The sequence below is a fragment of the Protopterus annectens genome, chromosome 2.part1, assembly GCF_019279795.1.
Source record: "Protopterus annectens isolate FY-2018-M chromosome 2.part1, PAN1.0, whole genome shotgun sequence".
NCBI classification, from domain to species: Eukaryota; Metazoa; Chordata; order Ceratodontiformes; family Protopteridae; genus Protopterus; species Protopterus annectens.
The window spans coordinates 1939258711-1939283142 of NC_056729.1; positions in this window are offsets into that span (position 1 = coordinate 1939258711).

Genomic DNA, 24432 nt, shown 5'->3' on the forward strand with positions numbered 1-24432 from the left:
AAAGAGGGGGCTGAGCAAATAAGGGTGGTGTCATCAGCATACTGTACTACATTAGTTTGTTGGGTAGCTGAGGGGAGGTTATTGATAAAGATTGAATAGAACAAGGGACCAAGAATGGATCCTTGCAGAACACCTTGTCCCATTGGGAGGAGAGGGGAGTGAGAGTGATGCCATTTAACAGCCTGTTGCTAGAGAGATAGATAATTTTTAAACCACAGTAGAGAGGAGTTATCCAGATTGAGCTTAGACAGAGTTGATAGTAATTTGCAGTGGGATACAATGTCAAATGCCTTTGACAGGTCTAGGAAGACAACAGATACTAAGTTACTGACATTTCTATGTTGGTTGACGTGGTCAGTATAGGATATAATGGCAAAGGTGGTACTATGGTTTGGCTGAAATCCATGTTGAGAATTTGTGAGCAGGTTATATTGAAGAAGATGATTCAGTAGCTGGATGTACACATTTTTCTAAGATTTTTGATAGGGGAAATAGCATAGCTATGGGACGATAATTACTAAGTTCTGTCGAGAATCCATCTTTGTGCAGGGGGGCGACATAAGAAATTTTCCAGAGAGAGGGGACAGTGTGTTCAGCTATGGATCTATTGATGAGTATGGAAATAGGGTAGGTGATGGCAGAGGCAGCAATCCTGAGGTAACCACCGGGGAATTTATCAGCAGCGAGAGTGGTGGGTTTCAATTTGTCAAGGTGTTTACAAATTAGATCAGTTAAAACTGGTTTGAAAGAGAATTGGGTGTTGGTCTTTTAATGATAGTTTTGAATTTTGGAGGTATTTGTAGTAGTAGTGGGGAAATTGTTGAATAACTTTTGGATGGAGGAGATGAAATAGTTATTAAACTGGGTGGCAATATCCTTGTTATCATCCTCAGTGTTAGGGTTTGGGGAGGGGATTTTCCTTTGCTGGAGAATGTGGTTGACTGCGAACCAGAATTTTTGTGGATTGTTGTAGTGAGTTTTTTGTAGCTGGATATAATAACTTTTTTTGTCATTACATATTTTCTTTTTTGCTTTGTTTCTGAGCTCTAGGAAGTATTGTCGATTTGTACTTGTTTTGTTGGTACACCAGCCCAACCTATGTCTCGTTGTTTGAGTAGGGATCTTGTGTCCTTTGAGATCCAGGGGGCTGGGTTGGTTTTAGTATGAATTATACGTTGTGGGGCCCTAAGATTAAGAATACCTAAGAAGGTAGTATCAAAGTACTCCATGGCCATATGGATATATAAATATGCTGCAAATACTCTATGAACTTTAGAAGATGCCAATTTTAGGCATATTGCGAGAGCTGAAACAGCACTCTTGGTTAGCATCAAAGACCGAAACAATACAAATTCCATGAACTTCACCACTGTCCAAAATCAGAGCATAAGTCTAGCATCCATGTTGTAGTAGGGGAAGCTGAAATATAAGTGTGTGTGTGTGTGTGTGTGTGTGTGTGTGTGTGTGTGTGTGTGTGTGTGTGTGTGTTCGGTGTATCTTAAACAATGTCAATGTTTTTTATGGTGCAAAGATATTGTATTTCCTAATCGGCTGCGCTTGAGATTGGCCTGTTGCTGTCAGTACATTCATCATGGCTTTAAATAACAAAAGCCCCTGATTAGTATTGGAATACTTATTAAGAAAAAAATGAATTATTTTGTTTCTAGGTATTATGGCTTTGTCTCTACTTATACATAAGGTGACCCGTGGTGTACAAATTAAAGTGATACACCATTTTGGGGTATCATGAGCATGAACCATAATCTATAATGAGCCATATTACATTTCTGAACTCAAGAAACACAAGAAAAATTCAACAGCTTTCTTTTTTTTTTTTATTTATACAAGCAAGATGCAACCAGAGCAAGCCCAGTCATTCTTTGCTTTAACGATGTCTCACTCAAGTAAACTAGTGGCTGCTATGATTTGCTTTATCATTTCTTTACACTCAAATTATATTAGCAGGAAAAAGGTAAAATACAATAGCAAGCAATGACAAAATATTTAATGTGAAAAAAGCACTGGTGACACTAGTATATAACAAACCATTCAGTGATATCCAAATGCCTACCCATGAGTTCACAGATTAAGCCAGGCAGAAATATAGGGTGGTATTCATAGTCCAGCCTCGCACATTTTCATAGCAGTAATCCACAAAGAGTGGGGATATATGGTTATGCAAATCACCCCTTTCAGGATGATTACAAAATTGTGAAGTCATAAGCGATAGGGGGACAGTTAATATGCAGGTAAGGGGCATTACACATTTGCTTATCAGTAGAATTATGGAGATTAATGTAAAAGGACCTTATCTGCATACTAAATTTGTAAATGGCCCTGAACTTATCCCAGTAGGCAGCAATTTACCATGAGAATATGGAGTTGCAAGGGGAAGGAAAAAATAAAATATGTACTGCCGTACATTTTAAAAGGAGGTACAATTATTGATTTTACTTAAAGAAATTTTAATTGTATCACCCCAAGCACAGAGACAGAAATTAATATTCCATTGTATAGTAAAAGTACATCACAAGATCCAGATAAAACAATGGAATAAAATAAAGTCCAAAGGGTCATACAAAATGTTTAATAAAGTATGAAATCAGCGGTAAGCGCTTTCACAACAGCTTCTTCAGACCTATAAAAATAGTACATCAAGTGTCAATTTATGTAAAAATTCAAAGAACAATTAACCAATCAAATAAATAAAAAACAATCAATCAAAACGCACAGCCATCCTTACCAATATTGCAGATAAGCAGACACCATTGAATACTACTGACATACTCTTAAAGATATATATTGCATTTAAAAAGTTTACAGAAACAGAAGCACCCATAAAACACCTAGAATATATAATGCTATGCTCTAAGGCTATGTCCTTATAAAAAAAGGATTTAAAGTGACCTTATCATTTAGTCCCCTGCCTTAGTCCACCCTTAGGTGAATAATCCATCTAACCTTACGGGTTTCAGTAAGATTCCACAGATCACCCTCACGTAGACCGGCTTCTACCACATCTATTGCCATGAATCTAAAACTATGTTGCTCATTAGTATCCTTGATATGCTTTGATAAAGCATTGTTAGCTGAACCAATACGAATATTGTACAAATGCTCTTTCATTCTTTCTCAAACATCCTATCAGTTTTGCCAACATGGAATGCTTTACATTCCAGGCAGCAGCTTAAGTAAACAACATGTGAGGTCAAGCAATTCACATCAACGTTAAAAGTGAACTTCCTTCCTGTATCAGCATGTACAAAAAAAATGCTGCTGTCAATATAAAAGCAGTAGCTACACTTTCCACAAGGCTGAGTAACATTATCCAACTGGCATACATTACTAATAGAAGTGCTGGAAAAAAAAACACAGGTACACAGCAACCTCCCCACAAGCAAAACCGAACCTCCTTAGCCCAAGTAAACTGTCACTCACATATCATGAATGCTGATCCCCACACAGTAGCCCATGGCCCAAATACCTACAAGGTCATCAGGACGTGATGCTTGCAGTAACAAAATCATGCAGAAATGTGCCCCTTAACCAAATTCCATCCAAAGTACCTCCCCATACCTACCTCCCTTCCTGTAACCATTCCACAACAAATTAACCCTTCATTGCCCTGTCTACATCTAAACAGCTTCCTTCCCTGCCCAGACTTTCCAAACTCCACATTCCCTTACCTACTAACCTACTCCAGCAAAGATGTGCCATGGCAAATTTGTCTGTTCCAAACATCATATCTATAACAAAAAAATTCAGATGTCTGCAACTGTCTCTGCAATACATCATAATTTTCTTTGCACTCATTCAATAATCTTCAATTGTTCTTTCATTCATGAATAATTATTATACTCAAGTATAGTGTAATATAGGTTTTGAATATCAGATGTAAACATTTCTCATCTCTAGAGGAACAATTCCTTACAAGGAAACTATATATTAAATGGCCTTTGTACTGATTTCTTTAGCATGTGATTTAAAATATATGTTAGATGTTATAATAATACCCAATTCTTAATATTCCTAAACCTCCCTAAGTGGTAAGGTTGTTAGATATATTGCAAATCTTGGGATATTGTTTGAAAAGTGCATAATGTTTAATTTATCAAAACTTAATTTAAGGCCAGTTTAAAGTGCCCACTTACTCCATGACTGTAAATATTTATTGAGGTTGTCTGCATCACTTTCTTTTTGTAATATGAACCCAATTTTACAGTCATCAGCATATTTAGTGTTTCTGAAAATACTAAAGAAGACTAAATTAAACAACGCTAGTCCAAATACTGATCCCTGAGAAATACCAGATTGGCAAAAAAATCAGAATGCATGTTTTGTTTTTAACACACTACTATGCAATAGTCAATCTATTCATAATCCATATTATAAGATTTACTATCAAAATGTGGAATGGTACTTATGTGAAACTGGGATGGTCAAATGCATCTTTTCCAATTTCCTTAATGCTGTTCTGAAAAATGTTCGAATGCACATTAGCGAATGGTAGTGCACATTTCGTTAATGTGCATTTGATGTTCTAATAACAGATTTCACTACAGTGGGGACTAGGAAATTTACCCTTTTCCCCACTGTACTGCGATCTCAGAGTTGGAATATATAATATAGAGGGTGTGTAGGGTTTTCCAATACATTTTTTATCAAACAACTATCAGTGGAAAAGGTAGTAATAAAAGAATTTTTGAGGTCCAAATCTTTATTAGTATATGTACTATTGTTACTAAGAATTGGGGTCTGTTGGTAAATGAAACCAGTTTAAGAGACCGCATTGGGGTAAAACCCAATGTAGTATTTAAGAGAGGGAAGAATTTAAAAGTAATACTTGAGGCAAAAAAGTTTATTCAAGTGGATAATGCACGCATGAAAAAGTGCGGTACTTGTGTGTTCTGTAAACATATTTTAGTTTGTGACAACTTGATGCTAAATAATCTTATGGTCACATTTAGTAAATGCTTCAGTTGTGTTTCGAAAGGGGTGGTTTATTGTATCCAATGTACCCTTTGCTCAAGTTGTTATATATGTAAGACCGCAATTATGAACACTTGTATGAGATCAGAACTGAGAAGGAAATGTATGCTTTGTTGAAACATAATTCAGGCCATTACTTTAAATTCTGCATATTGGAACAGGTGCCAATCTATGATAGAGGTAGTCCATGGTCCCTCTTACTTGAAAAATGCAAATCGCATGGGCAACTGCTTTGTGAGGCTAACGACTGGCCAGACTTAAATGAGCAGATTTCTATTTCCTGTTTACCACAACTCAAAGCTTTGGAGAGATAAAATATCATGCACGTTCATATTTCAAAAAATGTTGACCTAGCAATATTATTCTTACATCTTTAGGGATGGCTCAGTGTTTTAGATGACACATATTCATATTTTTATTAATATTATATATATTTATATTATTTATATTATTACTATTTATTTATTTTATTTATTTATTTTACATTTGTTGACCGGGCTAGTCTAACTGGATATATGTCCATTTTCAGTAGAGGCCCAGGGAGAAAAGCTCCAACCATTTACAGAGACAAATGTGCAATATTACAGTAGACATATTCACAATATAAATTAGTAACATACAGTAAAAGTGACATGAGATAAAAATACTTTGTTAAAAACCCTAAAGAAAGTAGATGTGTTTAATTTTTTTTTTTTTTTTTGAAGATGAGGGAAGGTAAGATTAGGGGATGGATGCGATAGTAGAAAGAGCATTAGGAACCAAATTGTGTTGTAAATGTTTGTATATTGGGTGTAATCAGTCAGGGTTGGAGCAGGGACAAAGCCAGTGGTTCTTTAGATATTCTTTAAGATGCTTTTTGAATAGTTGAGTGGAAGCAAGTGAGGTAAGTTCAGTTGGAAGTTGATTCCAACTTTTTCCCACTATGTTGGTGAAGAGTGAGTCCCCTGCTTTGTTGTTTGATTTGACAGTAGACACTAGGAGTTTGTTTGCTGAGCGAAGTGTAGAGAGATTTTTGTAGGGGGTGATCAAATTAGAGAGGATTGGTGTATTATTGGGGTGATAGAGGATTTTTTAGGTTATAGCAAGTTGCTGATAGAGAAGCTTATTATGCAGTTCAAGCCATCCCAGTTGTTTGAGGTTTTGGCAATGGTGAGTTCTATAGGGGGAACAGGTAGCAAATCTAGCTATGTTATTATAACAGGTGGACAGTTTATTAATGTTATTTCTAGATAGATTAGTATAAATTGGAGAAGCATAAAAGAGGGTAGAGGAAAGGTGGGTCTGAGCAAGAGTAAGTCTTGCTGGGGGGGGGGGGTGAGGAAGGGTTTGATTCTATAGAGTGATCCTAATTTTTTGTTGACAGTTTTTATTGTTGAGTTAATATGGTTGTCAAAGCTAAGGGTGTTGTCAATTGTAACTCCCAGTAAGTGGGTTGTGGTATCAGGGACTATATTAGTGCCATTGTTGGAGGTTACTATGAAGTTTGGGGGAGTTGACTTAGGGGTAGGGGCAAAGAGTAGTAGTTTTGTTTTTTCGGGGTTCAGAAGGAGGTGGTGTTGCATGAACCACTTTTCAACACTGTTTAATACTGTTTGGGTCTGGAGGTGGAGAGAGTTTATGGATTTGGCAGTGCAAATTAATGTTGAGTCATCTGCATATTGGATGCAAGTGGCTTGTGAAATATTGGTATGTAGGTTGTTAATAAATAATGAGAAGAGAAGAGGACCTAAAATAGAGCCTTGAGGTACTCCTATGTTCACAGGGAGGGAAGAAGAGAGAGTATTATTCCAAAGGACTGCCTGCTGTCTGTTTTCAAGATAGGATTTAAACCAAAGAATTGATTGTGAGTCAAGTGAATGGGCTTTCAGGGTTTCAATGAGTAAGTTGTAGTTCACCATGTCGAAGGCCTTTGAAAGGTCTATAAATAGAGCAGAAGAGAAAGTATTGTTGTTATGATTTTCATTAATATAGTTAGCAAAGGATAGTAGGGCAGTTGTGCTGTGAAATGGTCTAAAACCATGTTGGCAGTTGGCAAGTAGATTATTATGGATAAGGTGGTTTAGTAGTTGTTTGTGTATACATTTTTCCATTATTTTAGCAATTGGTGAGAGTAAGGCTATTGGCCTAAAATTTGAAAATTCAGTAGATGTGCCACCTTTGTGTAGGGGGATGATATGGGAAACTTTCCATATGAATGGGATTTTACTTTCAGAGATAGTTCTGTTTATAAGGATGGAGATGGGGTAGGCAATGGATTTAGTTGCTAGTTGCAGGAATTCTGCTGGAAGGCAATCAGCAGAAGGGGTGCAAGGTCTAAGTTTTTGGAGGAGTTTAGAAATGATGGATGTAGGAACAGGTTGTATATGAAAAGTGGGAATTGTAGGATTAGGGTTGTTTAGAGGTGATGTGGTGTTATGAGGTATTGAGTTGGCAAGGGTTAGAATGGCTTCAGTAAAGTAGTTATTGAAAGCATTTGGAATCAGGTTGGGGTTATTTTTGAATCCAGAAGGTGAAGGAGTTTTACAGTGTCCTGGCTGTAGCAGTTTGTTAATGCCTGACCAGAATTTTTGAGGTTGTGCTTTATGGGTTTGAAGGAGTTGAAAGTAATAGTCTTTTTTGTCTCTGAGAATGTCTTTCTTGGTGGCATTTCTTAGCTGTTTGAAGTGAAGATGATCAGTTGGACTTTTTGAGGTTTTCGATTTGTTCCAAATTTTATTTTTGAGGAGGATCTTATGCCTAGTTTCTTTTGTTAGCCAGGGGGCAGTTTTGGACTTTCGGCAAGAGGATCGAAGTGGGGCATGGGAGTCTAGGATTTGAAGGAATTTTGTATTGAAAAAGGTCACTGCTTCATCTAGTTCAAGATTTAGCAAGGGAGACCAATCACATGCTTTGAGTTCATTGTGGAAGGACTGAGGATTGAAGAAACTTTTGGAGCGGTGGGTTATAATATTATGAAAATTTGGGCAATGGGTTTTATCCCTAATAACATAGGTTATGATGTGGTCACTAATATCGTCTGGAAGAGTTCCTGAATTGTAGGTATTATGATGGCTATTGTGAAGGATCCAGTCTAAGGTGGTTGCTTTATTGCTTGGTTTATGGATTCTGGTAGGAGTGGTAATAATTTGGTAGTAATCAAACTATCATTTGATTGAACTATTTACTTCTTATGCGTTGCATTTGATATAAATATATTTAAACATTTAGAAGTGCTGCCATGATTTTAGTCTGTTTTGCGTTTGTGTTTCACCGCATTGCCTTAATCCTTCTAGGAACAGCTGTGACTGTTTGGGGGCTTGTTGTTATACTACCATCTTATTGGTTGGTTTGAAACTAATGTTGCATTTAATGCAGATTCTTATTTGCATGTTTATCTGATGATGTTTGTTATTATAGGAACAAAAGCGCTTATTTTAATGTGGCAACTTGAATTTTACCCTGGTATTATGTTTTTTGAGCTTTTAATACGGACTAAAGCATCATTCTCGATAGCCTGTATTTTGGTGATTTCCTTGCCGTAACATCTTTCATTTCTTTTTAAGTCTTTGTAGTTACATTCAGGTTGATTCAACTAAATGCCAGTAGCTGTGGACATGCATTTTTTATTGACCTCATCAGCACATCTTAAGTTGTTAGTTTGGCTAGACTTCAGAAACACAGGGTATTTAAACCCAGCTGATGTCAATAAAGATTAGGGTGCCTGCAAAATATCACAACTAACATCCAAACCAAAGATAAAAAGGTCACACAGACAAATTGTTCAATAAAAACTGCAAGAAAAACTCAGCCAAGCTAGAGGTATCACATATGTATGGAAACACAGCTTTTCATTGATGTGTGTTTTCATTAATGTCAATAAATCCTATTCAGTTGATCAATAATTAGCTGTTCAAAAAGTACTGGGTTTTTATAAGAAATCATGGTCCAGCAAGGATTGTGGAATATGCCCTTTCCCCACTGTAGTATGATCTCAGAGCTGGTATATATAAATTGCAGGGGGGTGTGGTAGGTGCAGGGGGACTTGCACTTGTTGTTTTACATGTTTTTTTCAATCTTTTGTAGATTGATGATTTTGTATTTCAGTAGGTACTGTTCAGTTATTTGTAGACTGATTATTTGATGTTTTGAGAAGTGTCACTGTGAGGTGCTTAGTAAGGTTCCCCAACACCTGCAGCCATCAAACACCTGTACGCAGGATGCAGACAGTCAATAATTGAAAACTGATCAATTCAATTAATGCTGAGGGGCATTGCACAAACACGCACTGTGGTTAACACACAGAATTTAAGAATGACTAGGAAATTATGGAACTGTCAGGTAACTACTCCTGTGTGGTATAGGGTTAGAACATAGATGGTCCTGGATTCTAGCACAGGGTGTGTAACCTATTTCTCCTCTTGTGACAGTCCACTTCATAGCAATGAACAGAAAAATACACAAGTGCTATTTTTGTCATTCTTGTAGCAACAGGAGTTCGTGTAGGGCTGCCCTCCATATGGTTATGGGTTCTAAAACAGGACATTTCAGACATCTTTACTGTTTTTCCATTTCCCATATTTCCCATTATATTCACTCTCACTTATAACACTTTAGATAGTTGAGCTGATAAGAATTATATGCATGAGGGATAAGAAACCCTTATTGTGTTTTCAGATGTATGACTGAGGGTATACTCTCTACTATACTTTTGTAAGTATAATTCTGCTATCTGGACTTGGATGACCTTCATACTTAAAAAAAGACTTGTTCACAAATGTATGTATATGCAAGGACCTTGTCAGGTCACACACATACATGTTTAACACCTCAGACTGTCAACTGTATTTATAAATGACTCATGACAATGTCTGAGCTGCACTTCTTCTGTGGCAAAAATAGAAAGTCACTGCTGTGGAAAAAATGTTTTGTCCCTTATGGATAGGTTTGAATCCCTCACTTTAAAAATCAATTTTATCAGTGTATAAAGCCAAAAAATAAATGTGTTGGTTCATGAAATTTATGCCCCCAGTGCATGTCTGCAAAGTTAACTCATCTAATAGTTGTCTTCCAATTTTCAAAATATATTTCTAAGCTACAGCAGCAGTTACCCCTCAAATTAAGATCAAGTATTAGATTAACCTTCCAATTTAAAATATTTATATCCTCCCAGCTTGGCACTGCTGCTCTCTGCTTAACATTGTGCAAACATGGTTGGCATTGTTACTCGGGTTTGCACATAACCAGTAAACATGATAAAAGGAATTGGGAGGAAGCCATTAGTTGCCATTGCTCTAGTTTTAGTATTAGACATGGCTGGCATTAGAGATAAAGGTGCCCAATTTAGGGCACAGAGGTGGAGTGTTCAGGAGTCCAGGATATTTATTGGATTCTTGTTACGCACCACAGCCAAAGGCTTCTGTAGGGGACTATTCTGCCTCCAAGTACAATTCTGAGGCTAGGGGCAGTTTGACTCAAGCTGTATCCAGTGCAGCTGGCATCCCACACACTGGACAACAGTGTAGGCACCATTTCAATAACTTACAAAGGTGCAATAGGGATAAGCTCAACCAGTGGTTAACTGAGTTTCAAACTGGTGACATCCCACAGCTGTGTAAGTATTCTAATAAAAGAGTATTTTTAATATGTAGAAAGCTAAATAAAGGCAATACTGATATGCATAATGCTTTTCTGTTCTTTTCTTTCCACAGCAAATGCCAAAATAGAGTTGAATCACCAGGCTCATTAACTGGAGAGACTGAGAAAGCAAGTTGTGTGTATGCAGCATAAGAGAAGTATTATTGTAGATTTAAAAGTTAATGACAGAATGTTTTGTGTTTTATACAGTAGTAGCAAAGTGAGAATGTCTATCCTAGCTGTAAAAGCATGTAGTATGCATGCATACATCTGTAGCACAAACCAACTTTAGTTGTGAAGTGTAAGACGGTAGTCAGTGCTTGTGGCATTTCATTCATAATATTATATACATTTAAGACTATACAAATGGCATAAATAACCTACTGTTAACTTTAATCACTATACTTGGACCAAGCATAGGTGCAATATATGGACACTGCAAGGATTTCTTTGAGCAACCCATAATTATAGTTTGTAGATGATAGGACATATACATAAATATAGTAGTTCAGATATAATAGTTGTATAATTGTGATACTGCATTGTGTGTCACATTTGATGATACTAATTCTATCTCTTTTTTTCTCTCACCCCAACCCTTATCTCTTTTTAGTTTCTATTATGTGTTGTCAAAATGTCTCCATGTCATCCTTCTGTAACAAATCACTAACTGCTTCACAGCACAGTGAGGTAGGCCAGCCCCAGTGGATCAGCCTGTCCCCACTCTGCCAACTCCAGCACCGATGCTCAGCACATCTGGGACCCAACCTGGCAGCACTGCTTCTGCTGCCCCTACACTAAATGTGGCCTCGGGTAGTACTGCCACAGCAGCTGGTGCTATAGTGCCCTCCAGGAGTAGTGGCGGAGGTGCGGATTTCATCACCCACCAGGAGATGCCAGGATTAGAGCTTAGGGTTGTGCACTGCACTATTGGTGTATATCTTATGCTAGATGGAAAAGCTCCTCTCTCTCTCTCTCTCTCTCTCTCTCATGGTCCATAGGAGGAGAAGACATCAAGCACTACTGCAGCCAGCAGAGTAAGGGGACAGTGTTGACAGTCCAGTGGGTGAGGACTAGATTCTCACTGTCTCCATGTTTGATGTGCATGAGCCTTGGTTGTCCCCTCCCTCACCCCAATTATTGTGTCCCACAATATTTTGTGTCCCGCACCATCGTTGTGTCTTGTCTTGTTTGTTTACATTTGCTTCCTCACCTACCCACCTTATCTGACACAGAAATAACAATGCCCTTTGCCCAGAATTCCTCTCTTACTGAATTAATAAAAAATATGGGCAACTGTCCCAAAGAAATATCTTCCCATGCATAGCTCTCCATTTCACATATGTGACTTATTGACACAATTGATTCTGTCTACTTGGCTATACAACATGATTGCATTGTTGTCACCCCTATTCCTGAAGGTGATAGTCCAAATTCAGCTAACATTCAGCACATATTTTCAGTTTACACTGTTGGGGGAATGGATAGCTATGGTTCTTTCCTAGCTCTCTCCTGCAGATTTCTGTATTGTTTTCCCTTTGTTCTTCCCCTTACATGATCCCCATTTTACCACTTTTCTATCTACCCTATTTTAACACCTATAATCTGGTTAGAAAAATAGAATCATACACAACCCATATAACTACCAAAAAAAAACAAAAAAAAAAAGAAAGGCAATGGATCCCTGCACTTTTTGGCCTCTGTGTTTGCATGGAGTTTGGCATTGTGCACCAATGCCAAGTGACAGTGAACGGCTCTGCAATGTTAAGTTTGCCTCCACACAATGCTGCTTAACCATGCTGTGCTATGTCAACACACAGTAACACATGTTGAAGGTAATATAAAGAATAATGGCAATGTATCATCACTGTTTATTTAAGCAAAGTATTAGATACACCTGGATTTGAACTCAGTATCATTTGGGCTCAAAAATAAATGTTTGAATGCATTTATACCTGCTGCCAGGTGTGTTTCATACACTCAATGCTAAATCTCAGAGTTTTAGCAAAGATTCTCACATTTGTGCACTGTTTAGCTATGTGCAAAAAGGGAAAGTAATGGAAATGTGTATCTCACATGAGCAAACACTTTGCCTACCATCGCACAAACCCACTGCTTGCCATTGCACTATGCAAAGCAAATATTTGCATGTATTAGTGTTGTTTTTTGTGGAAACATAACAAAATGAAGGCCCTATCTAAGAATATGTCAGATATTTACAATTCAGCCATGTGTTACCTCCCTCCATGCACAGCAACCCTAGTCTGTCAGAACTTGTGAACAAATGTATCAACTGCCCTACATAAATTAATAACAAATTCTGTGTGATATACCATGCACATCAATGTGGTAACATGCAGAACTAGAACTATCTTCACAGTTGAACATACCTACACATCTATTTCATGCAGGCCTCCCACCATCTACTCAACAGCATCCAGTGCTGATGTCCTCCATTATATGTTGTCCTGCAGCCTTGTAAAAGTCAGACTGGTGCTGTGGCGCTTGTGTAAAGTATTGAGCTCTGTATTATGTGCACTTAGATAGGTAGGGTTTTCTGTTCTCACTGCAGTTAACTGGGGTGTGGATGTGTGTCTATCTAGGCAGAACAGCATTACTGTGTATCCTACAGTTACCACTCCAGTTCCATCGATTGAAAGTATTTTGACACTTCCACATGCCTACACATCCACTTCATGAAAGCCTCCCAACATCTTCTCTCCAACATTCAGTGCTGATGTCATCCACTATAAGTTGTACTGCAGCCCTATAAAAGTCAGACTTGTGCTGAGGCACTTCGGTAAGGCACTGAACTCTGTAGTCAGTGTATTAGATAAGTAGGGGTTCTGCTCTCACTGCAGTCAACTGGGGTGAGTGTGTGTGTGTGTGTGTGTGTGTGTGTGTGTGTGTGTGTGTGTGTGTGTGTGTGTGTGTGTGTGTGTGTGTGTGTGTGTGTGTGTGTGCATGTGTGTTTGTGCACTTACTTGACATTAGAGAGAGCCTTTTACACTAATATATGGGAGACTATTGCCATATACTCCTCACCAGACACTGCTGATGTCATCAGCTATATTTGATTTGTTGATGTGCACTATTCCCACCAGGGCAGGCTCAGAGACAAGGCTATAGGCCATTCAGAAGTCACCTCATCCTATATGATACAGATTACAGTGACAGGCATTTCAGTCTATCTAAATATGTCATGCATGGTTTCTAGGCCTTGTGTTTTCTTGGTGAGAAACCCCTGTGGTCTCCCCAGCTGATGCATGTCTGGCGAGGTGCATGCAAAATTGAGCATTATACTCTATTCGTGTTCTGATGAGGTTCGAGTACAGTGCTGTTATATAATCCCCAGATCTGAATACAATGGCATAATTTATGATGTGAAAGCAAAAGTCAACTTAGTAGTCGACTTATAAATACCAAGGGCACCAATACAATAAAAATAACTTCTATTGAATTAAGCGCTTTCGTCCTGACAATCCAAGACTTCTTCAGAATACATCAGTTAAACAACATCATGTATTTATAGGAATTAATCACATGACCCTTATTTGGTCCAATTTCTTACAAAATCCTATTGGTAAATACAAATAAGCAACTAACCCCTTTATTTGACATCAAATACAGTGCAAAACTCTATTTACTACCATATGTTATTAATTAATAAAATAAAGCACATATACCTTCCTGACATGGTTGAATACATACTTCAACACACCCTCTACACAGACTACATTCCCATAGAAGGGTGTACATCAACATACATTCATTTGAGTTGGGTGGACAGCACCTGATGCATACATGTATAGACACATCCTGACTTTCCTCATCTGTGAGTTAGACAAACATGTCATCATAGGGACCTTTTCTAAATGGACACTAGTAATATCCCAGCTGTGTGCAACAGTCATGTGTGAGCTGTTAATGCTACATCATGTATATTACATCTGTTAGATGTCCTCAGCGAGGTCATTGTGGGCATGCATGATGACAGCACTGTTATCCTGTTGAACTTGACCAGGCTAAGGCATTTGACACAAATCCACACTGTGGTATTCAATTAACACTGTTAGATGTGGCCATAAACAGCTATATCACCAAGTGGGTAGACCAGTGGATCACATATATGGCATCTAAATATGCTGAAATGTGTAAAGTTACCTATTTATTGGGTCCAGTGATCAGGTCCGTACATCAGGGCTGTCTGCTAGGTCCTTTTCTGTCCATTATTTAAGTCACACACATCATGAATGATGTACACTTTATGTGTCCCAACAGCTGTCTGAAGAACTATACATTGCGGGCAATCATTGACTCCAACTGTGATATTTGTATAATACAGACAGTATCAACACATACCAAAGATTGCTGCTGTAGCCATGACAACATGTGAGATGAAACAGAAACATTGGGGGATTTGTTACATTATGAAAACAAATGCACTACCCAAGGATAATGTGTACTTTACACCCCATAAGCAGATCAAGTGGTATGTGGAACGCCAACCAGCATGGGGTCACAGTGCTGACTACTCCCTTGTAGGTAACACAAACTACAAAGTATGTGAAGGACATCCACATCACAGTCCATAATACCTCATTAGTTCACAGCCTTCATCACAACAATAACTGAGTACAATGCATATTCTTCATGCAACTCCCCACACATCTTCCAAATAAGTATAACTGAAGTGTACCACCTTTGCCACAGAGATCTGTCACACATCTTATTGGCCATGCCAAGGTATTATTTTTGTTTCATAAATATCACTGTCTAATGCTGCACAACCCCCCTCAAGGTGTTACCTCAGATGCATGTGTGATACATGTTCCACAGATGCATTCATTACATACATAGCTGTTTGACAACATTGATGGCATGGGTAACATTCATGATAGTGTGGATTGTGCCATATATATGTATATATATATATATATATATATATATATATAGAGAGAGAGAGAGAGACAGAGAGAGAGAGAGAGAGAGAGAGCTATAGATATGTATATGTCATGCACATCAGTCAACTAGCCTGTATTGATCACTGATCATAATGATCACATACAAGTGTAGCAGTGTCCCTCCTGAAACCTGCAGCAGATGTTATAGTGTCAGGACGGTGTACGTAATTACTCTCATAGATTGCTGACATGTCATAATAGTTGCACAAGTGGTCATGCTGAACCATCTCTGATCACTTAGAATCGCATATGTTATATTAGAGACATGGGTTACTGATGGTAAAATTCTGATATTGTTCATGACTGTGCATGCTTCTTTAACTGTTGTCCTTGAGCCTGGACCTGTGTTCCACTTGTTGGAGACTTCTGCTGAGATTACACTCATATTCAGGCAAATCAGCTTGCACAGCTTCCCAATATACACCCTACCCCAGTTGTATATAACATCCCTGATAGATGCCTTTGCATTGTTCATGTAAGGATATTTATCTCATAAAGACATTTTCTCTATCATTATATCACCTTGTGTGAAAATCACATAATACACATGTTCACTGTGTAGTCCGTATTGTGCAATATTGAAATGTGATTGGTGTTCCTGCTACAATGTCTTCCTTTGACATGCCCTCATTTGCTGTACATTAGGTTTTTCACCTGTCCTATTTTCCTGTGTTCATTCTTACAATTCATCTGTGTGTCCATATTCAATACACACACTTCCCCTGTCTATTTATTTTACATAACAGTCCATGTACCCTTAAAGGTCATTTACACAACTTTTGTACAGAATGCCTGTAATGGGATTTCACAGTACTCTGTGCTATATACACTGCCCTGCACTGTGTTTGGACAATATACATAAGTTATATGTTAAGCCCTGGTAATCAATGTGGCATTCTGCACAATCCCACTAACCTACTTTGCTCTGAGGTAAACAAGGTTTGCTATCCCTGGTGCTTTATAAAGTTTCCTGTCTGGCAGCACTATTATCTGTTATCTTTGATGCACAAGTTCAGCATTTAACCTTTGAATATTTTAAGTGGTGCCTAAGGAATTATGGTGGCCATCCATGCCATTTAATGCAGAACAGTCTTGATTCTGAACCTGCCCTACTTCCTCCCACAAAGACTCTCAACAGACTTTAACTATCCTGGTTTCAGTAATTACCAGCTGTTAAATGAGATTTCATAAATGTCTGTGCTGGAGACCCCAGTGGCAGGCATTTCCCAGAACTGCCATTATTTTATTATTTTTAAGATGTTTTTCTTAACTTTTTTTTTTTGGTAAGGAAGCAACAGTATGTTGTAGAGATTTATTCTGGCAGACTGCAACATTTGCAGAGGAGATCTTAGAGGGACTTATCCATGACAGTGATGTCAAAGCAGTCATGTTCAACTTCAGTTTACAGCACTTAAATGGGAAGACTCAAATACCCTCTTTAAATAAAAATAACAGTTGTTAAATGGTGTGGTAGCAGATTATGTGGTCACTTAGGTAGCATTCCTTTGGGCTGGCTGCTGATCTATGTGACGGTTATGTTGTGACACTATAAATCTACTGATAACAGCTTATAATTAAATGACTTATGACTACATCGTGAGAGAGCAGACCTTGAGCTAGAGCATTCTGAATTTTGAAGAATATGAGCATACAAATCTCTGTCTGTGCAATCACTCAGACAAACAACTGTTAAATTTGACATTCAGAAACCCAACATGCAGTCAAACCCCAAGGAACCAGGCTCTGTTACTGTGTGTAAATATGTTTTTTTTTTCTTGATTTGGGATGAAAGCACAGTCTCCCTGGATAATGACATTCTTCTTTTTTTTAATTTTTTATTTGGTTTTAAGACAATAAGTAAATCAATTATAAAAGAAAAATAACTATTTGCATAGGTCCACAGCTGATCAATGCATCAAAGTTATACATATCAACAACAATTAATATTTTTAAGCAAGTCTTTAGGTTTAAGCCAAGATTTATATGCATGTGTAATATTAGAACTTTTCATCTTTATAGGATGCAATTCACTAATGCAAACTATTGTTACCATACTAATAAATTCAGCACTAGATGGGGTAACGTTACTTTTCCAATTTTTAGTAATTACTTTTCTGGCTATACCAAAAATAGATCAAAGAAGAATTACATGGATTTTTGAAATTATCTCAAGAATCAGAGCAGAAAATAAAACTAAAGATAGAGAGATGTTGCATCTATCTGAACATAGAGCTTGAATGAACTTATTAATTTCTTTCCAATCAGCTATTCTTTCAGAATCACATCTCCAGCATCTCCAGCATTGAATTCTAATTCTGTTTGATTTATACATAATTGTATTAAGATTAACAAAAGCTCTGTGTAAGAATATTCAAATAAAACATTTCCAATATAATGAAGATGTAGTTCTGTCTGATTGTATTATTATTTTCATGTATTCTTAAGAGAAGTCTTCATTATTAATTTTGAAGACTAGTTCCTAAAGGAATTGTCTAAATAAGTGAAATCTAACTTAAGAGTTTTATAAATTTGTGACAAATATGATATATTTTTCATTGGATTATTATTGATATTTATTAACAATTCCAATAATGTGGGGAACAATTTCCTATCTAGGTTAAACATCTTATTAATCTTTGTGGTCACAAAGTCTCTAAATACTTAAATGCTAAATTAACCAGTTAACCAGAGTATTGCTTGTATTTGGACCTCAAATTATCAACAGCATATATATCAGTACCATTTAAAAATTGATGCCAATAAATAAAGTTACTTTGTTGTTTCAATGCTAGCATTTTGTTAAAGTTAGGAGTTTCTAACCAGTCATTTGTATATGCAATTGGAAACATAGAAAATATTAAGTATTTAATGCAATGGTTAGAATATGTGAACTTTTGGAAAAAAGAGATTATTTAAATAGGGTGTAATTCCATTTACACAAAAATATTTTAATAACCAGATCCATCTATTAGGGACTATTTGTTTATTACAGATTCTGATATATTTATTATTTACTATTAATATTTCTTGATGTATTTGTTTTCATTTTGAATCATAAGATGAATTTATCCACGAGTCTATAACATTTGCACTTGTTGAAGAAGCATACAACTGAATATCAGGTAATCCTATTCCCCCATTATCCCAACCTTTTCTTTGCCAATCAAAGTAAACTTGTGGTTTATTAGGATGCAAAACATTTAAGTAAAATATTATTCATCTTCTTCATCAGTTTTTTGGTGGACATGTTATTAAATATTGTAAGACAAGCAATATTTTATGGAGAATTGCCATCTTAATAAGCATTAATCATTCCTCTATGCTAAAGAAGAATTTGTTCCAATTTATGACTAAACTTAAAATGTTATCAACAACCTGTTGAAAGTTTGTTTGTATCATTTATTTACTATTAGACATAATGGTTATAACAAGCTATTTTATTTGTTTGCTATTCCAGTTGAAGTTAGAATATTTTTGTTTGGATTTTTTTAATTTTTTTATTAATTAATAATGTAGGTGCTTTATTACAATTAAATCTTAAGTTCAAGATTTCTTCAAACTGACTCATAGAACTAATTAATATGTTTGAATGAATTCTCTATATTTTCTGTTGTTAGTAAAATATCAGCAAAGTGTTGAATCTTTAGTTCAAATTCTTATTTTATTTTGATACCATTAATGCTCTTATTGGACATAATACTATTAGCAATGGGTTCTATTGGTAATGCAAAAAATAAAGGTGATAATAGACAGCCTTGTTTTGTGCCTTTTGGTAATTTAAAGTATAAAAAAGTAAATGTCCAGCAGATCAGTAATGAACACTCCAAAGGAATACCAGATCCAATGAAATATAAAAAATCCAAAGCAAACTCCAAGACTGGGGGTGTACAAACTTTAATATAATAAAAACAACAAGGAAATAAAAAAAAAAAATCAATGGTTAAGCTCTTTCGCAGTTGGGTTCCTGTCAGAAGACCGAAAACACATTCTGTCAAATGCATCTTGGTCGAACTGTAAATGTCAGAAACACAAAATGACGAAGCGGCTTTTAAGCAAATTCTTTCCCTGGGAAAGAAGTTGCTTGGCCGCTTCAGTCACTTTGCTGTTTTTGGCACTGTAGTGCGATCTCGGAGTTGGTATATTTAAGTAGAGAGGTGTGGGTGTGGAGCGAAGCCCCCCACTTAAAATGTTTAGTGTTTTTTTTTTTTTTTTTTGGGAACAGCAAATGTTTTCCCTGGGAAAAAATTTGCTGTTCTGGCTGTTTGCTCTTTTTTCGTTCTATTGTGGTCGCTATAACAGCATTCGAGCTTTTGATTGTTTCCTATTATAACATAGACCCTTGCAGTCAACAGACTGCTTCTTCAGAACTAATAATACTCTGCATCTGCATCCATTTATACTCAACTCATCCAATCACTTACCAATTATTCAATTTAACACTTTCCTTAAATACTTAATTACAACATATCAAACTGAGGTCCACTCTGCACCTCTTTACCTGCAAAAGCAAGAAAACTCTAAATTCTCAGCACACATGTAACCAAAATTACCTAACTTTAAGCCCAGGCAGACGTCTACTCTGTTCGCAAAATAAAAGACCACTGTACCTCTGTATGAATTCCTTCTGTACTAGATTAAGAAAGTCCTGGACAACTCACTGTAGTGATTTACCCTCCCTACTTAATGTGTAGCTATTAGGTTTTAAATGATTCCTGTATACACCACACTACTTTGTTCCCACCCAGATTTGTAGCCCAAAGCACACACAGACAGATCCCCAGGACATGACCACTATCAATTTAATAACTACCTTCTTTAAAATCACCACCCTTACTTCATAATACCAGGTCAATTTTTTAATTAATAGCTACCCCTGTGATCTACCATTCACCCAGCAGATGACGTGTTGGAGGGAAATAGCCATAATTGAATCTACCCCATTAATGGAAATTGCTAGCTGTTTTACCTTCTAGCCAAACCTTAGCCTGAAAGTTGGACCCAAGACCACCGACAAGCCCACTTGCCTCACCACAATTGAAGCAACAAATGCCACAGTTAACATTTCAAAATGATATAATTTGTTTTAATATGTTCCTCACCACCCACTATCCTACTTCAATTTTTCAAAGTTTACTACCTCTTAGCAAGTTTGACAAGACCACAATTAATGGTGAACAAAAGCAGAATAAGGATACTTATTAAATATCACTTTTACAAACTCAGAGCATCACCAACCACAATGCTGGTTGACCAACTGGTCTTGTTTCAGCAGAAATTTGAAGCACCCTCTATCTTCATATATTATGTCTAAGAACTTATCTGCCATTATTTTCTACCTTCAGTCCTCAGTCATTCGCTAGCATTTGCCATAAACTCCCATTTTTAACTATGAGTTAACCTGCACCTTCTGTAAAAATCTGCAACATTACCAAGACATGCAGAAAACCTATTCATACAGCAAAATCTGAAGAAAAGCAGACTATACTATCATATGGAATAAAACCCAGGCCAAACAATCCTAAACTGCCACACCCTCAGAATAATGGTAGAGCGCTCCATCAGTAACCAAACATAAGAGAACAAAACTGACATTCATGACTGCTCCTCAGCCCATAAAACTGTTGCTCTTTGGACTGTATACCACTCACAAAATCATGCGCCACAAAGACTTCATGTCCAAATCTGGACATTCTGCAGAACTGTACTGTTGAGAGGTATGGGTATAGCTTTAGCATAAACCTTCCCATATGTAAACAAGGACTGTATCAGGAGCAGACCCAAATTATGAGGCAAAACCCAATATATTTTTTTGTTCAGATTTTGCAACTTCCAGAAACATTTGTTAGAATGCTTCCTATTTACAACTTAATCATCAAAAACAGGCCGCAACCCCTTTCCGACATAACAAGGTTCAAACCCTGCACCTTGGCCACTTGTAATCAAATCTCTGCCGTATTGGGCAACCACAATCCTCCCTCCCCCCGCGACCATCACCGGCCTCAATGTCTTTATTATTATCCTTTTTTTTATATTATAGAAATTCCTAAAGGGCACTCAAGGAGTAATGTCACCATGCCATTCACCTGACCCATTCAGAAACAGCATTTGCCTGCCTCTGGCCAACTAATCCTCTTCTGAACCTCTTAGTGCAACTATCTGAGCAAAGCCCAACAACCACCACCCACAACAAGGAGGAAAGAAAGGCACCGACCTTAACGACCATTCATATCCTGCTCATTTAAACTTGGAAATTGACAAGGATAATAGGCTTCCTGTTAACACATTATCTGAAGGACATGACAGCAAACTGAAATACGGGTGAAGTAATCCCCCCATGATTAAACCAGTGTACAGAAACCTCAACATCATTGATATACACTTTTTTTCTTTTTTTATATAAGTCCTCCAATATCCTGATGGGAACAGACCTCAGCACCATGCAATGCATGATAGAGTTCATAAATTAGAAGTGTTTAATCTTTGATGTTAGCCAGACATGCACAGGGCATCACTCATCACATGCCCTGTGATGAGTCCTTCTCCAACTCATATGGCGACCACAATTTAAAGTTAAATGTAAGGAAAGTAATGCTGTCACACTCGGAAAAGAGCAGCAAAAGGGGCTACAATAGAAAAGTTCACTCTGTAACCTACAGCTTGGTGCTGTTCACTTTCCCACCATGTGATTCAAAAGTCCTTAGCTCCTTAAGGGTTCTGACTCGGTCTTGCTCGACATCTCGCTGCCATCAATACCATTAAATGTGTCTCCCCCCAAGTACCAACTTATACCTTTCATTCTTTGAATATTCCCCCACCCATTGTAATTGTGCAACTATTGTTGGATCCATTCACCCTCCTATAGCCAAACAGGCATATGCTATGTACCACTACCCGAACAAGTGGCATTGCCATCTATGTCAACCATTAACTAAATGTACCATCCACATGCGCAGCCAATGGCTGGTATGTACAGGCATCTCATAGCCCTTGAACACACAGCCAGCCTCAAAGAAACCAGAAATCATCAAGAAACTTAATTAAAGGACACATTCATCTTCGCAAGTTTATGAGGAACAGACAAAATATGAGGTTAAAAGGTGAATATTCCATCATCTGACTTTCCTCTCTACTGAGGGTCACAGCCTTTAACAAGAGTTATTTTCATTCCATGTCCTTCTTAACCTAGACAAGTGCTACAATAGCAGGACTTCCTTCAACCTGAATCTTGGGAAGAATACCACATACGACATTGAACACCCATCCTTTTCTAACCATTTCAAATGTCCACATCCTGTCAGCAAACCAATTCCAAGGTAAAAATTCCTGTGTCCTACAAGACTAATGTTAGCAAACAAATTCCAAATGGAAATCTCCATGTCCTGCAAGACTTAAAGTAAGTTTTATTTATTTATTTATTTATTTATTTATTTATTTATTTTAAAACTTGCCCATTGCCCATAACTGTTAAGCAACCACACACATGCTCAGTGAGCAGCTGTACTCTGGAAGCCCACAAAACAGCACAATCTGTCAACTGCAACTCTAGTGAGCACTGTCCAACAATAACAAGCCACAAGACACTACCTGATCACCACCTATGACATCTAAGCTGGAGAATCACTTACCATAACTGACCTAGATGCAGTAGCAGCATGACAAAAATAATTTAAAGCCACAAAGAGCTTCTACCAATGGCCAACATAGTGTAGCAACCCCCCAACAAGCCATAACCATAAAATGACAAACAGCCACCACACAACCATACCACTAGCCAAGTCTAACTTAAACTGAAGCACAGTCCCTAACCATACTACCTTCAAACCTGACCACCCGAGCACCTAGTAACCTAACAATCTTAAGACAACAGCACTACAGTGTTAATAATGTTAGCAAACAACTTGCAAGGAAAAATCTCCTCAAGAGAAAAAAAAACATCCCAACTTTCATTAACTAACATTACTTACCTTTGCCATGCCACAAGGCCTACCTTACATGGCTAAGCCTACAGGTCATCTCGGATGTAAACCTGCACTGTAGCAAGTTCACACCAAAAAATGTGACTCCTACTCCAGTTACACTTGCCTAAAATCCTTTAAGCCCCTCTCTACCCATACCTCATTTTCTCCCAAACTTTCTTTCCTAATTAACCCTATCCTTCCCTTATCCTCTTAATTCCTGCTACTTTATTTATCTAGCCCCACTTGAAGATGTCCCAGGACAAATGGGTCCATTCATAGGTTCATAGGTTCATAGGTTCATACTAGGCTATCTGCCCTGGGGCAATTATAAGCCTAGCCCGATTCTGTATGGCTTACGCCACCCCTTGATTTGAGTATACTGTGCCCTTTTTAAGGTTTAGTTTACTGTGCCTCTGTCTAATAGTGACACGGGAGTAATCCCTGGGACAAACCTACGATCCCCCATCCACCTATCGAGATTCTTCTTGAAGAGATTCAGTGAGGTGCTCTGCCTCACATGAACTGGAATTCTATTCCAGAGCGAAGGGAGCCTCTGGGTTATGAACCTGTCCCTCCAGCAAGTTCTATTTATTTCTGTGCTGAGGTTCAAGTCCCTCGAGCGTGTGGCTCTAAGGGATTTAGATTTACTGAGGTGGAACATGTCCATTAATTCTGGATTTGACATAGCTTTGTATGTCAGACATAGATCGCCTCAAAGTAGGCGGTATGCAACTGAGTAGAGCTGGAGTTTTTTTACCGAGCAGCATATGGCATCTGTTTGAGACCCTTGATCCTCTTGGTGAGATACTTTTGGGGTCTTTCTAATTGCTGCAGGTGTCGGGTAAGGTACATCCCAAAAGGGGCATTGCATTCTATGATGGGCCTGATGAGGGATGAATAAAGGGGCA